General features: G+C 39.5%; 1 protein-coding gene across 3 annotated transcripts in view; it reads left to right on the forward strand.

The window, feature by feature from the left end:
• Positions 1–4,843: 4,843 nt before the first annotated feature.
• Positions 4,844–13,551, forward strand: part of GALNT3 (polypeptide N-acetylgalactosaminyltransferase 3) — a 43,437-nt gene continuing 34,729 nt past the window's right edge. For 2 of the 3 annotated variants that reach the window (XM_049615555.1, XM_049615554.1), the window contains exon 1: positions 4,995–5,233. The gene's annotated coding sequence lies outside the window, so the exon portion shown is untranslated. Of the gene's footprint in view, positions 4,918–4,994; positions 5,234–13,551 lie in introns of those variants that run through there. The other variant, XM_049615556.1, reaches the window with a different exon arrangement.

The raw sequence follows: 13,551 nt of genomic DNA on the forward strand, positions 1-13,551 counted from the left end.
ATTTAGGAGGTTCCATGGGAGGCTAGGGCCTTCACCTGGGCTGGATGGGATTTGGAGAAGTGAAGTGGGACACAGATTTTCAGAAGTGGGAATCTGAATGTGGTATGATCAGGAGAATGTGGTATCATCAGGAGAAGGTAAGAGATCTGACTTTTCCATAGTAAGGGCACATTCTACTTCCCTATTTCTAAAGTGTCAAGATTTTAATCAAAATAAGCATGCTTTACATAAAGTTTTGGTAACAAGGATTAATATTTTTACAAATAGGAAATGTTAAATCATTAATATATTTCCTATGATTTGTCTTTGTGATATGATTCTTCTGCTATCATCATTGTTTAGGATCTTGGATGGCTGATACAAAGTAGTTTAATAGAGCCAGAAGAATATCATTGTAAATGTTTCAACAGATGAAGAGAGAGAACACTAAAGAATGTGATCATCACAGCATGGTTTTCAATAGCAAAATTAGAAAACAATCTTCATCATCCAATAAGTGACTGAATAAATACATTCATACACAAAGAAAGCATGTTGTAAAAAATGAATTTATTGACATGGAAAGATAAGTTAAGTAGAAAACTGTCTACCAAACAAGATCCCAATATGACCTAGTTTTTATTTTAAAAACATGTTTCTGTCTCCCCCTATATCTTCCATTCCACTCTCCCTAGTTTTTCAAAAGTATCTGGAGAGATAAACAGAAGAAAAAAAAAGAGTCTGGCAGTTAGCACTGATTCATCTACATGGGAGGAATTTGGGGATGTTTCCAACTGGCTCCTTTTAGTTTATCTGTATTTTCTCATTTTTCTAAAATAAATATGAATTGATTTATAATTTAAAAAGTCATTTTACAGAAAAAGATCAATTAGGAAAGAGTGAGTCAGGGACACCTGGAGTACATATCTAAGGTCAACATCATGCAGGACTATCACTATCTTTTCCCAGAAAAAATTCTTTGATGCCACTGTCAGAATTTGAAATAGCTAGATTGAATATTAGCCTGACTCAGCATGGTATTTCTTTTTGCTCTTATGCTAATGCTTAAAAGCTTGAAACTCTGCACTCTACCCAATCCATTTCATCAAATATTTATTGAGCACCTACTATGTGCCAAGCATTAAGGATACAAGATTAACAAGACATAGTTCTGTTGCAATTTAAGTCAATAAGCACACTCACAGAAATGTGTACCTCTTTGAAAGTCCCAGATGGTTGTTCTGTTGCTATTCTTGAGGCGGGGGGACCCTCATAGGTCATCTTCATACAAGATACTGTCTCAAAAAGTTTGTACTAAAAATAATCTCTTCATGTTTTTACTGTTTTAACTCTTATTTTAAACTCAATGCAGAGTTATGCTGAACAGTTATAAAAAAAACCCCACATATTTGTGGCTCTTCACTATGATACCAACACTATTCTCCTTTTAAATCAATAGCCTTTCAATTCTTTTAGTAGAAATTATTTCAATCTGTTTAGTCTTTGAGCCAAAACTCTCAATTTGACTTTGAGATCCTGACTGGAGACTCCAGTTTCCACATAAGGCAAAATTGTTTTTAAAGGCTAAATCAGGCAGGCAATATGTTTCAAGCTCAAGTTGCTAAGCCCAGGGTAACCAACAATTAAACAATTAACAAACTAAAAACATTTAAAGTTGGACTTAGTGAATCTTAATACTTTTACTAGTTACACTGTATATTATAACTGATTTTATGAATTAAAATTTCTCAGTTAAGTGATTCCCATTCTTTCACCTTTGTTTTCCATTAATTGTTATTCCTATATCCAGAGGATTTTTTTTGCATGACAATTATCATGGAATTTACATGCATCAGTGTGTAAAGGCACTTGGTGATCACCTTGTACCATTTTGAGAAAGAGAAAATTTAAGCCCAGAAGTAAAGTAACTTGTACTTTATAAGTTGCTTTGTGTAGTGCCTTTTGAAAGGATGATAAATGATAACTGAGAGCTATTGTTACTAGATGCTGTCCCTCAAATTCTTAGTCTATCATTCTTACTTGCCCTAGATTATTTCTCCATACTGTTTGGCTAAACCATTCTTTGGACTTGTACTCTGTGTAAGACATTAGGCATAATGGGTTTTTCATGTATTTAATGGATCAATTTATTAACTTAACAAATATTTATTGAGTACCTACTAAGTGTTACATACCAGTCTTGGCATTAATTTAAATGTTGACAAAAATTATTAAACAGTATTATTTTAAATCTATATACGTAAGAATTTTACAGCTAATTCTCCGTGTGTGTGTGTGTGTGTGTGTGCATGTATGTGTGGAGAGAGAGAGAAATGTTTCTCTTTCCTGTATGAATCATCTTAATTTTCTATTTTAGCTGCCATTACATGCCAAACATGTAGAATTACAACAACCTTGTTTCTGAGAAGCATGTCTACACTAAGTTTCCTGGGTTTTATTTCATAAAGAAATACTAATTTCTCCTTTATAAAACAAATTCTTTATTTCATAATCTTTAAATGGGATGATACTTTCAAAAACCCTTCATCTCACTGGATTTAGGGCATTAAACGTTGCAGCATCATGCTTTTTTTTTCTGGGCCTGCAGCATTTGAATTTTATTGTTAAGTAAAAAATTTTTATTAGTTTTAAGACTTTGCTTTCGGAATGAAATGAAATACTATGTGCAATGCTAGTAGATATGCCAGACCCAAACAACACTGCTTTCTTGTTTAAATTATCTGTCTCCATTGTAAAGCTGGCAGTCAATTTTTAGTAACTCCTGATTTTTATATTTGTTCTGTTCTTTTTTTACCCCTCGTGCAGTATTTTGGTCCTATTTGCTTGCTCTCTCTTTTTTGTAGATCTGCTCTAGCTTCTCTTTACAGTTATTATTTGGCTGTACTAGTCTTGCTGTCAATGAATCTCAGTCCTTGGATTCCAAATTGCTTTCTATATCCATTTGCTCTGTTCTGCTCTTGTTGGCGAAAATTGTTGCTCTTTGCCTGGTGGGACATGAAACTCTCATAGTCTTTGGCTCCTCCCTCATTCAGAGATGGGTGGTGCAAGACAAGAGATACAGACTCCGTGGTTATACATTTAGGATTTCTCCCAAATTTCCCAAAGACTGAGACTTTAATCTCCATCTAGAAGCAAACAACAAAGAAAATGGCAGAACATCAAAAAAAGCGGGGGGGGGGGGGGGGCGGGAGGTAGGGTGGATTTGGGTAGGTAGTATTTTCAGCTCTGGATCTAAAGACAAATATCATCAAGTTAATATGGTAATGCACATAAGCAGTTCCTGAATGTTTTGCGGGGGAGAGAGGGAAAGCTTAAAAACTGCTTGCAGGTACTGATATTAAAATATCACAAACACAGAAATGTTCCTTGATGCTTGCAAAATAACTACAATATACAAGACAAAAAACTAAAGTGTTAAATCAGATTCATAGCTGTGGTATAAAATAGTACCATGGATGCTAAGCCCAGTGTCAGACTAGCCATGTTCTAAAGTTACACCTACTGATACTACACTAACCAGTATTTCTAAATTTTAATTTTAGGTCATATGTAACACTAATATACCAATAAATAGAAACCATAAGTGTATGTGTCAAAATACAGGAGGGAGGCCAGAACTAAACTACACAAAAACCTGCCACCATGTAATTAAGCATGCCACTAAAACGTTTTCGGCTATTTCTATTCCTACGTACATTGAAGATAGAGCCAAATACTGGATGAGTTTATAAGAAGGTATAAAGGTCATTTTTTAAAGTTGTTTTTATTTTTTTATTTTTTTTTATTTTTCCTTGAGAGAGAGAGAGAGGCAGAGTGCGAACAGGGGAGAGGCAGAGAGAGGGAGACACAGCATCTGAAGCAGGCTCCAGGCTCTGAGCTGTCAGCACAGAGCCCGACGCGGGGCTCAAACCCACAAACTGTGAGTTCATGACCTGAGCCGAAGTCTGAGGCCTAACCGACTGAGCCACCCAGGTGCTCCTAGGGGTCATTTTTAAGTCCTGGTTTTGGGTGTGTCAATGTTTGTCATAACAGCAGAAGGCAGGCTGAAACAAAGTTGTAAATATCATAAAAGGAAAAAAAAATACTGTCTAAAAAAAATGATGTCTTTAAAAACAACGGCAAAATCCCCTATCTCCCTAAAGTCTGCATCGTCACCCTCCCAGTAGATGAGCTTTCAAGCAAACCTCCAGAAGCAAAACCTCTCCAGGAAACCCGTGTCTTTGCAAACAAGGACAGCAGGTTTCTCTGTACTGTCGCTGCTCGCTCTCCCATCTGGGAATCGGTTTGCCTTTCTATAGCAGCCCAGGAAGGGGTGGTGCGCCCCAAGTTAGCAAGGCTCTGCCAAATACCAGAGGCTCTTCTTTGGAAGAGGGAGGCTCCTCCTTTGGACGGGAGGCGCCCCTACCAGAGCGCGCGCTTACAGAAACGGAAACCACTAGCTGCGCTGAAGTGAGTCAAGTGATGAAATCAAGACTAGTACATGGGAAGGAAGCTCACCCAATAGCTCACGAACCTAACTGGTGACAGAAGCTGCTGAACCTTGCTCGAGGAAACCATACGAGACAACAGTTGCAGCCGTCATGAGGTGGCTATCGGGGGGCACTGGCCCCCCCACCCCCCGGTCTCCGGGCGGTGCACCCCTTCATTTTGGCGCACCTTAGAGAAGGGAAGACGTGTGTGAGGGCAATCTAGACCCTCTGGTTCCCCAAGGACCCAGACCGTGTTCTGGTTACAAGGTGCCCACTGGCACCAGGTCGGCGCGGGACTCCTCAAATGTAGACGGGCGGAGGCACGCGCCCCTCTAGGAGAACCAGCCTCGCCGTCTGCTGAGAGGGAAGCCGCACGGCGGCTGCGTTCCGCCCGGACGGCGCTCCCACCCTGCGCGCGCGGTGCTCGGTCCTCACCTGGAGCGCTCAGGTAGGGCTTGGGCGGGGCAGGAGGCTGGCGCGCAGGCGCGGGACGGGGGCCTCGCCCCTGCCGACGTCGCAGGCTGGAGCTCACCTGGGAGACTCCAGGAGGAAGCGGAGCCTCGGTTCGGCCTCTCCTGGCAACGCAGGAGGCCCAGCGGGAAGGCAGGAGGCGGCGGCGGCGGAGGAGGAGCTGGACTGAGCGGCAACAGTAGCGACAGCAACCGGAGGCGCCGCCGCCGCCGCCACCTGCACCTGGCGCCCGGCCCACGTCCAGCGCCCGCCCGGCCGCTGCTTCCCGCCGCCCTGCTGTGCCCACCCGCCAGGTAAGCGGGCGGGCCGGCGCTGGGGCCGGGGGCGGGGGCCGGGAGACCCTGGGCAGACGGACGCCGAGGTTCACGTGGTGGGGAGAGGGGTACGGTCCCGGTGGCCGGTTGGGGGTGGTCTCGAGAGCGGTGTTTCAGTTGCCCCTCCGGAGAGGCCGAAAGGGGCGCCCGAGGCCGGGGCAGGTGGCTCTCCGGGGGTAGCCCTGTCGCCCCTGACAGTCTCTGTAGGGAGGCTCCAGAGGATCCGGACCGGGGCCCGAGTCCCGGTGGCCCGCAGCTTGACCCTGGGAGAGTCTCCCGGAGTGCGGGGTCGGAGGGGCCGGGCCAGGCGCGAGGTGGCCGCGTTTGCACGCGGGCTAACAGGTTGCTGGTCTCCTCTCCCCCCGTGCCGGGTGGGGGGAGCAAACCCGCGACGGGAAAGGGCATGGCTTTGCCAGGCAACTTTCCCAGCCGGACCCCAGACAGTCCTAGGCTGGAAACCGCGGCCGCCCGAGCCATTTAAATGGTTTCCGAGTGGTTTGGAAAGCGCTCTGTGGTCGGGACGCGGACATCCCTCTGTCTCTGTCTGTTTCTCTCTCTCTGCACTTTTCCGGGTGCACTCCCTAAGCCAGAGCTGCGCCCACTTTCCGGTTTGATCGAGTAGAGTTATTTTCTTCGTGGCAGGAAGAAATCCAACTGCCACTCACCAACCGCACACCATCTCGTTAAAGGACCTGTTGACTTAACGACCTGCATATCGCGGCTCTGGTTTGCCTGTGGCATATGACTCAAAGGTTCAGAAAAACTTTGTTTCAGGATCCTGCCACGTCTGAACCTGGGTGTGCCAGGCCCAAATTCCTTTCCCTGCCTAATTAGGCTTTTCTAAAGCTTAAGAATTGAGGGTGAAACTGGTGCTTACCTTATAGCCTTTTGCTTCCTTCTCCCTCAAAACTCATCAAAAACACTTCACTTCAAACTCTTCAAATAACTATTTCTGTTTTTAGAACCCCATAGGTTAACAGCTTTTCTGATTTTTTAGAAAATGTTATGAAGCCAACGTAACTTGTTATAAAAGTTATAATACATATAATGAAGACACTTGCGTTCAAATACTGTTGTGGAAAAATAAGAAAGTTGCTGCGTTTTCATTTGAGAATTTCTGCTTGTGGGAGAATGTGTTGCTTCATTTACTGTGTACGTTTTCTCTGAGTCTGTGGTTAAAACACATGAGGTTAAAGTCATACCCTACAATTAGAATTCTTTAAACTTAACTTTTACTTTTAATATCTGAAGTCTAGCATATGCACTAAACATTCTGAACAGTTTATTTGTACCAAGCATCTTTCTTTTTATATCGCTTTAACTAGTATTTTTACATAGAAGTTTCTCATAATAAATGGCAATTCCATTGCCTGCATTTTACTTCTATCTTCACTGAGGTTTAAAAATGTATTTCAAACTGCACACTTAACAAAATGCCTTAACAACTCATAGAGGTGCAATTAAAGATACATGACAACCACACAAACAGGACGTGATTATTAATGATATTTTCAACCAGTGCCTTCTGCTTATGTCAAAAGAGCCTGGCCTGCCCTCTTAATCTCATCTCCATACAGGGAAATACCTATGCTAAATATTCGTTAAAAATTAGGTGTAGGTGTTGTTCCCTGAGTTTAGAGTATTAATTTAAACCTCATTGATTATTGAGCCAGAGGTTTCTAGACTACCTTTACTCTTAAGGGAGAAATGTGACATGTTTGCATTAGAGTAACAGTGTGCCTCAGTTAAATTATCTGTAAAATAGAAAAAAAATATACTTCCCTAGATTAAGGTAATGAGGCCTTAAATCAGGAATCTCCTCTACCCCTACCAATCTCAGGATCCTCTTCTCAGTTTGGATAGTCAATCCATCCAGTTCGTGATAAACCAAGGCTGAGGGAGAGATTCTAATTTCAGTTCACCCAGCAAGTTAGTGGCATTATTATTATTCCAAAGACTTGACTCAAGAGTCATATTATCTTTACTTTTCACCACCCTTACTCTCACTTATCATAAGACGTTTATCTTTTTGTCTTTTGTATAATTTGTAAGGCCTTTGTAAGTACAGAATACTTTATTGTTCTTTGTCCAGCTCTGATTTACCCTAATTTCTACTTGTCCAGAGGATGCCGGACTCCAGGGAGAGTGAGTGAGGATGTCACTCTTCTTCTCACATGTGTATTGAAGATGCCATGTGGATTGAGATTTTTAATCCTTTCTTGGTTTTTCAGAGCCACAGTTAATTTTTTGAGTCAACATGGACAACACAATTTAGTCTTCTGATCTTTTATTGTATTGGCTTAAAATATATTTTATAAGGCAGTAACCCAGGGCCATCCCTCCATTGGCAACACTCTAGAGTTTTGGCTGGCAAGCATACTTCTTCAACATTAGTATTTTTAAAACTTCTTTTTGGATTGCAATCCTCAATAAGAAATGAATTCTATGCCTCAATGCAGTATACTCTCTGTGTATATATATGAAACAAGGCTCACAAAACAATGTTTAGGCTCATAACGTGGATTTTCTCTATTATCTTATTTTTAAAATACTGATCTCAACACACTGGTTGACTTTTAGGACCACAGTTGGGCTAGAACGTATAATGCAAATAGCAGTATCCTATTGAATTTGTACTTTTAAGGCTGATTTTTCTATCAGCATACTATGTCATATACACACACATACTTGAAAGAAAGAAAAACAAACTGTATATTTTAAAAATGTAGAATTATACCATCATTCCTCATTAAACTTTTATTGAAGGGCTTTAGACTCTAGGATCTGGTGCTAGACTAAATTTCTCAAACATAAGGAACTGCATGAAACCTCACTGTACATTATTGTATTTTAAATGGATCATCAGCATAGTGTATGCAGTATGTTTAGGGACAGGGAAAACTGGAAGGGTTTTTCTGAAGAATTTTTGATGGTAGCAATTATCAAGTGAAAGTTTGAAAGTGAAAAATAATTTGGGGTGCCTGGGTGGCTCAAAGCCTCTGACTTTGGCTCAGGTCATGATTTCACAGTTTGTGGGTTCAGGCCTCGCGTTAGGGTCTGTGCTGACAGCTCAGAGCCTGGAGCCTGTTTTGGATTCTGTCTGTCTGTCTGTCTGTCTCTCTCTCTCTCTCTCTCTCTCCCTCTGTCTGCCCCTCCCCTGCTCAGGCTCTGGCTCTCTCTGTCTCTCAAAAATAAATAAACGTTAAAAAAAAAAAAAAAAACCAACATAATAATTCTGCCCACCTCTATTCCAAATTCTAAATTTTATGGCTATGTTAATAGTGCTAGACAGAGGCTTAAAAAACTATTAGAGTAAACATAAGCCAGTTTATTATTGGTTTGTAGTCTGTTAAGATTTTGTATATATTTTTCTTTTACTGTGAAACAGGAGACAAATTCTAGGAATCAGACCCCTATGCCCTAAAAAGACTAGATTGGGAGATTGAGAGATTAGATTAGGTCTCTAAGGATCTGTAGGGATGTAGGCTTGGAAACTCTCATGGGATGATTAAGCCTTCCATAGAAAAAATTAATTTTAATTCCTGGTAGAAGGAATTTTTCTCTAAAAGAAAATTCGTATATTTAATATTTTGGAAATGATCAACCCCCAAATCGTCTTCAGAACATAGTCAGTTTTTTGGTTCGTAAAGTGTAGAAATGCATTTGTTACGACAGATCTTTTATGGTTAGAAAATCTGATTGAGAAGGACATATTTCCAATCACCTAATTATGCATCTAGTTAATACCATAATAATTCTTTTATATAATTTGAGTAATTTTAACAAAATTAATGTACTGTTAATAGCAACATTGAATTCAAATCAATGCCAACAATGGCAAGAGACCAAAATGCATTAACTTATGTGGTAAAGCAAAGACAAATAGGACTCTCAATTCTAGGTCATTAGTGTCTATTGACAGATGAAGTCTCCTTGAGTCATTCTCTGAGTTGGGTTCATAGTTTTGGCACCAAATAGAGAATATTTCCCTGAGTGTACATTTTCCTTGGAATTGTTTTAGTTTCAAACTGTCCCAACTAGTTTGTTCATTTATCCCATTGCTTCCTAGACATCTTTAAGATATCATAATTATCTGAGATCATACCTGAGTAAACCAGAACCTTCATTCCATCAAAAACAAAAACAGCCTGTTTTACTTCCTATGTTTTATTTACAGGTGTTAGTACATCTATCATTTCTTATCCACAATTCCAAAGCCAACCCAAACCAAACAAAAACAAAAACAAAAAAACCCAAAAACCAAAACGTTTTTGATAACTTTTTTGTCAGCAACACTTGAACTCAATTTGCTACAAAACCTAAATTTACTGTCAGGAAGCTCTTTATCATCTATTCCACTTGGTGGAATGTGTTTAATTACATGGTACTGTTCCAGGCCCTGCTGGGGGTACACTGTTATATTGGGTGTGTAAACCATACCTCCTTTCTAACATCCAAAATGTTCTGAATTTTAAAACATATTTGGCTCCAGGTATTTTGGAGAATGGGTTATGGATCTGTTCCACTATCCAGGTGTCATGTCAGAAATCCAGAGGTCATTTTTTTACTCTCTTTTCTTAACCTCCACAACTATCATATCACTGAATCTGTTAATGTTTTTTGCCCTTCTTCCTCTGCCCCTCCCCCACAAATTCTTCTACTTCTGCTCCAGTTCAGGGTCTCATCAACTCTTAAATGGGGTACCATAGCTACCTGCTACCTAATATCTCAGCAGATGGTGTTATGCTCAAATCCATCCTCAGCAGAACCCCTCCACTAATGATCTGTAAAAATGTAAACCTGGATGTCTCTCTCCTCTGCTTAAACCTATTAATAACTTCACATAACTCAGGATAGAACCCATGGTCCTTAAAATGGTCTCACAAATCTGACCCGTGCTTACCTATGGATTTCTACTCCATAAATCAAATTTTATGTTCCAACAACAGATTTCAATGCTTTTTCTTATGTGCTTTTTTTTTTAACCCCCCATTGATGTTACCTCTATACCTCTTTCTAGCTCTTAAGACTCAATTGAGGCCTCACCTCACTTAGGAAACTGTATCCCCCCCCCCCCCCCTTTACATACATCTGGGCTAGGAGTGATGTCTTAATGCATACTCCTATCATGCACTTTACATATGTGATTTAATATAGTCTGCTTTTGTGCCTGTGTACACATACACACCCATTTAGATATTTGCAAAGCATGTAATATTTTTCTTTCCTCTAAGTCTATTGTGGAGTAAAAATATTGGAGTAAAAGTGGCACAGGGAGGGGAGAGGCATTGGGCAGGCAGTATATTTGCTTTCCTATTGGGCAGCGACCACAGAAATTGAGGATTTAGGAAACTTGTTTCACTGTACTTAATTAGTCTATTTAATTTAGATTGCTTTATTTCCATGTTCTTCCTTTGAATTCCATATTATTGTGGCTTTTGGTTTTGTTCCAAGATCTGGGTTTTACCATTTACAAGTGAAAAGTTAACTTTGTGATTGAAATGTCTTATAGTGTTACTTTATAAATGTTGTACAACTGAGTATATTGCTATTGGTGAGGAATTACCAGAGGGGCAACTTTTACTTAAATAATGTAATTTAATCAGACTAGACCAAAAAAAAAAAAAAAAGTCATTCTGTCAGTTTTACCTCTTAAATAAATATTTTTCGAATCCATCTACTTTTCTCCACTCTTATCACTATCAACATCTCTTGCCTGGATTTTTACAAATGGCCTCCCTATTGATTACCTGAATTCCTTCTGGTTAGTTCCCAGAGGGATCTTTTCAAAACATTCAAAACTGCTCAAAGCCCTTCGTTGCCTTAGGATTATACGAACTCCTCCACTCAGCCTAAAGGCCTGGCACGATTGAGATTCTGCTTACTGCACACACCTGTGTCGTGTTACTCTGGTGCGGCTCTACTGGCCCTTTTTATGACCATGCGCTCCTCCTGCCTCTGGTCTTTGCAAGTGTCATCATCCCTGCCTGGAACTCTCTTCCCTCCTCTTTTGGCCCATCTAGCTAAAAACTCATCCTTCAGATGCCAGTTTGAGCTCCCCTTTTCCAGGACTAACTAGAATTTTTCACCAGTCTTCGCCTCCCCCCCGACCTCCTGCTTCCGCCTATGGATTTAAATTGAAGACTGTAGCCTCAAGGAACAAATTCCCACTTAGTACCTGGGAGTATTAACTTTAAAAAAGTTAAAGTTTCCTGACAAAGGGAGCAGACTTTAATATGTGGCTCATATATTTCAAATTAGATTTCAGTTATTAATGCCTTTACATTTTTATCAAGTAACAGAAGATAGTATTTGTTGTCTTAGTAAGTATTACCCCTTCTTTACTATTTTACTATTAAGCACTTATGTGCCAGGCATATTTTAAACAATTTCATGAATTAAACATTTAATCTTCAAAGCCACTCAATGAGGTGCATGGTATTTTTCTCCCTATTTTAGAGACAGGAAAATAGAGTAAGTAATTTGCCTCTGTCTACGAGGCAGTAAAATGTCGGAGCCAATATTCCAATCCAAGCTGTCTGATTCCAAGTCCTGTGCTTCTATCCTACTTAAATGTAAATAAAACTAAAAAGAATTATTAAAAGCCTTACAGCAGCGATAGCAACAAAAATCCAGTCAACTCTCATTTCCCCCAGTGCTGCTGCGTCTAGGAATGCTTTAACCTCTTTTAGGTGTTGCTTCCTATTTGCCTTTTGCAATAATGTGCTTATACTACTATTCCTTAATTTATCAATGTTTGACATTATCAACTGACTTCCCATTAAAGTAGATAAATGTTTAGCTCTTGCGCACACATGCCTCTTGCTCTCCCTCCATCTCTGAATATAATTCTCACATTTTTTTGTTTGCATTTTGGTATTTACTTATGATTATTATGTACATATTGTTTACTGCTGAGCCAAGCAAAATTTGAGTAAATTTTTTTGAGTAAAAATTTTTGAACCATAGAGTTAATAATTCATTTAAGAAAAAAAAATAGCTTGGTTTTTTGAGTATTAATTTCTGTTTCTATATATTCCAATATCTTCTCAGTATGATTCCTCCACATAATCAAACCTATCAGATTTATTGGTCTCTTCTGGAGCTCTCTGTTCTCTTGTTCCAATTTGGCCTATTGCGTTCTAAGCCTGTTTCATGGCAGTTGTTTGGGATTTTTCTTTGCTGACATTTTTGAAGGAGTCCCTATTTTTTAGATATGATGATTTTGTTGTTTACTTTCTCATGTAGATGGAACACATCCCCCAGTAGCTTCTTGAGAAATGATGAATGGAATTAATAAATTTGAGATGTTACCTGCCCGAAAATTTTTATTCTACTCTCAATTTTTTCCCTGCTTATTTTTTTAGTAGTTACTCTATCCACATGGTCCAAAATTTAAAAAAACTAACGACGTATACATGATAAGTCTTCTTTTAACTGTTGCCCTCTAATACCTGGTTTTCCTATGAGCAAACAATGCTCCTTTTACATATATATATATATTATATATGTATAATATATACATGTGTGTGCCTATGTGTGTGTGTATATGTATATATAATAAAGTATATGTTATATATATAAATTGCATACATAAAAATGCAAATGAATCTCATTTTTCACTTAACTTATCGTGGAGATAACCTCATATCAGCATATAAAGTAGCTTCTTTGTTTTTAATCTGGCATAATATTCCATCATATGACTGTATCATAATTTATTTATTGTAATTTATTTCCCTATTGGTAGAGTTATCGGTTGTTTTAGTGTCTTGATGTTAAAATGATGCTTTAATGTGCAGACTTACAGGTTATCATTCTACTTGCATATTAGCATATCTGTGGGATAAATTTCTAGAAGTTATCCTCATACCTGATTGATAATTTGTTGAAGGCGAGTAGTGTGAGACCATGCAAGTTTGATAGTTCTGAGTCAGATGGATAGGGTAAAGGGCAGAAGAATACCTGGTAGTAAATACCTCATGGCAGAGTGGACCCTTGTGAGGGGCAATTCATAGTACAGAGAGGGCTTCTAATGCAAATTATTGTTTTCGTTGTTTTATTTGAGCTTTCAGATATGACCCATCTTTTTGAACTGGTTAAGACTTGTTGCTCTTATTACCTCAGTCTCCTTCTTATATCCTTTACCCTCTGTCATTAGTCTTTTAGCATTCATAGCCCCTTGCCCTGTTATTTTAACTCCAGCTCTTCCACTGCAGATAATCCAGAACAGAGAGCACTCATTAGCTGGTCTTTTTTCAATAAGTCAAGAACCCATCCTTACACAATTCACAATT

Source organism: Panthera uncia (genome assembly GCF_023721935.1).
Source record: "Panthera uncia isolate 11264 chromosome C1 unlocalized genomic scaffold, Puncia_PCG_1.0 HiC_scaffold_3, whole genome shotgun sequence".
In the NCBI taxonomy this organism is placed as follows: domain Eukaryota; kingdom Metazoa; phylum Chordata; class Mammalia; order Carnivora; family Felidae; genus Panthera; species Panthera uncia.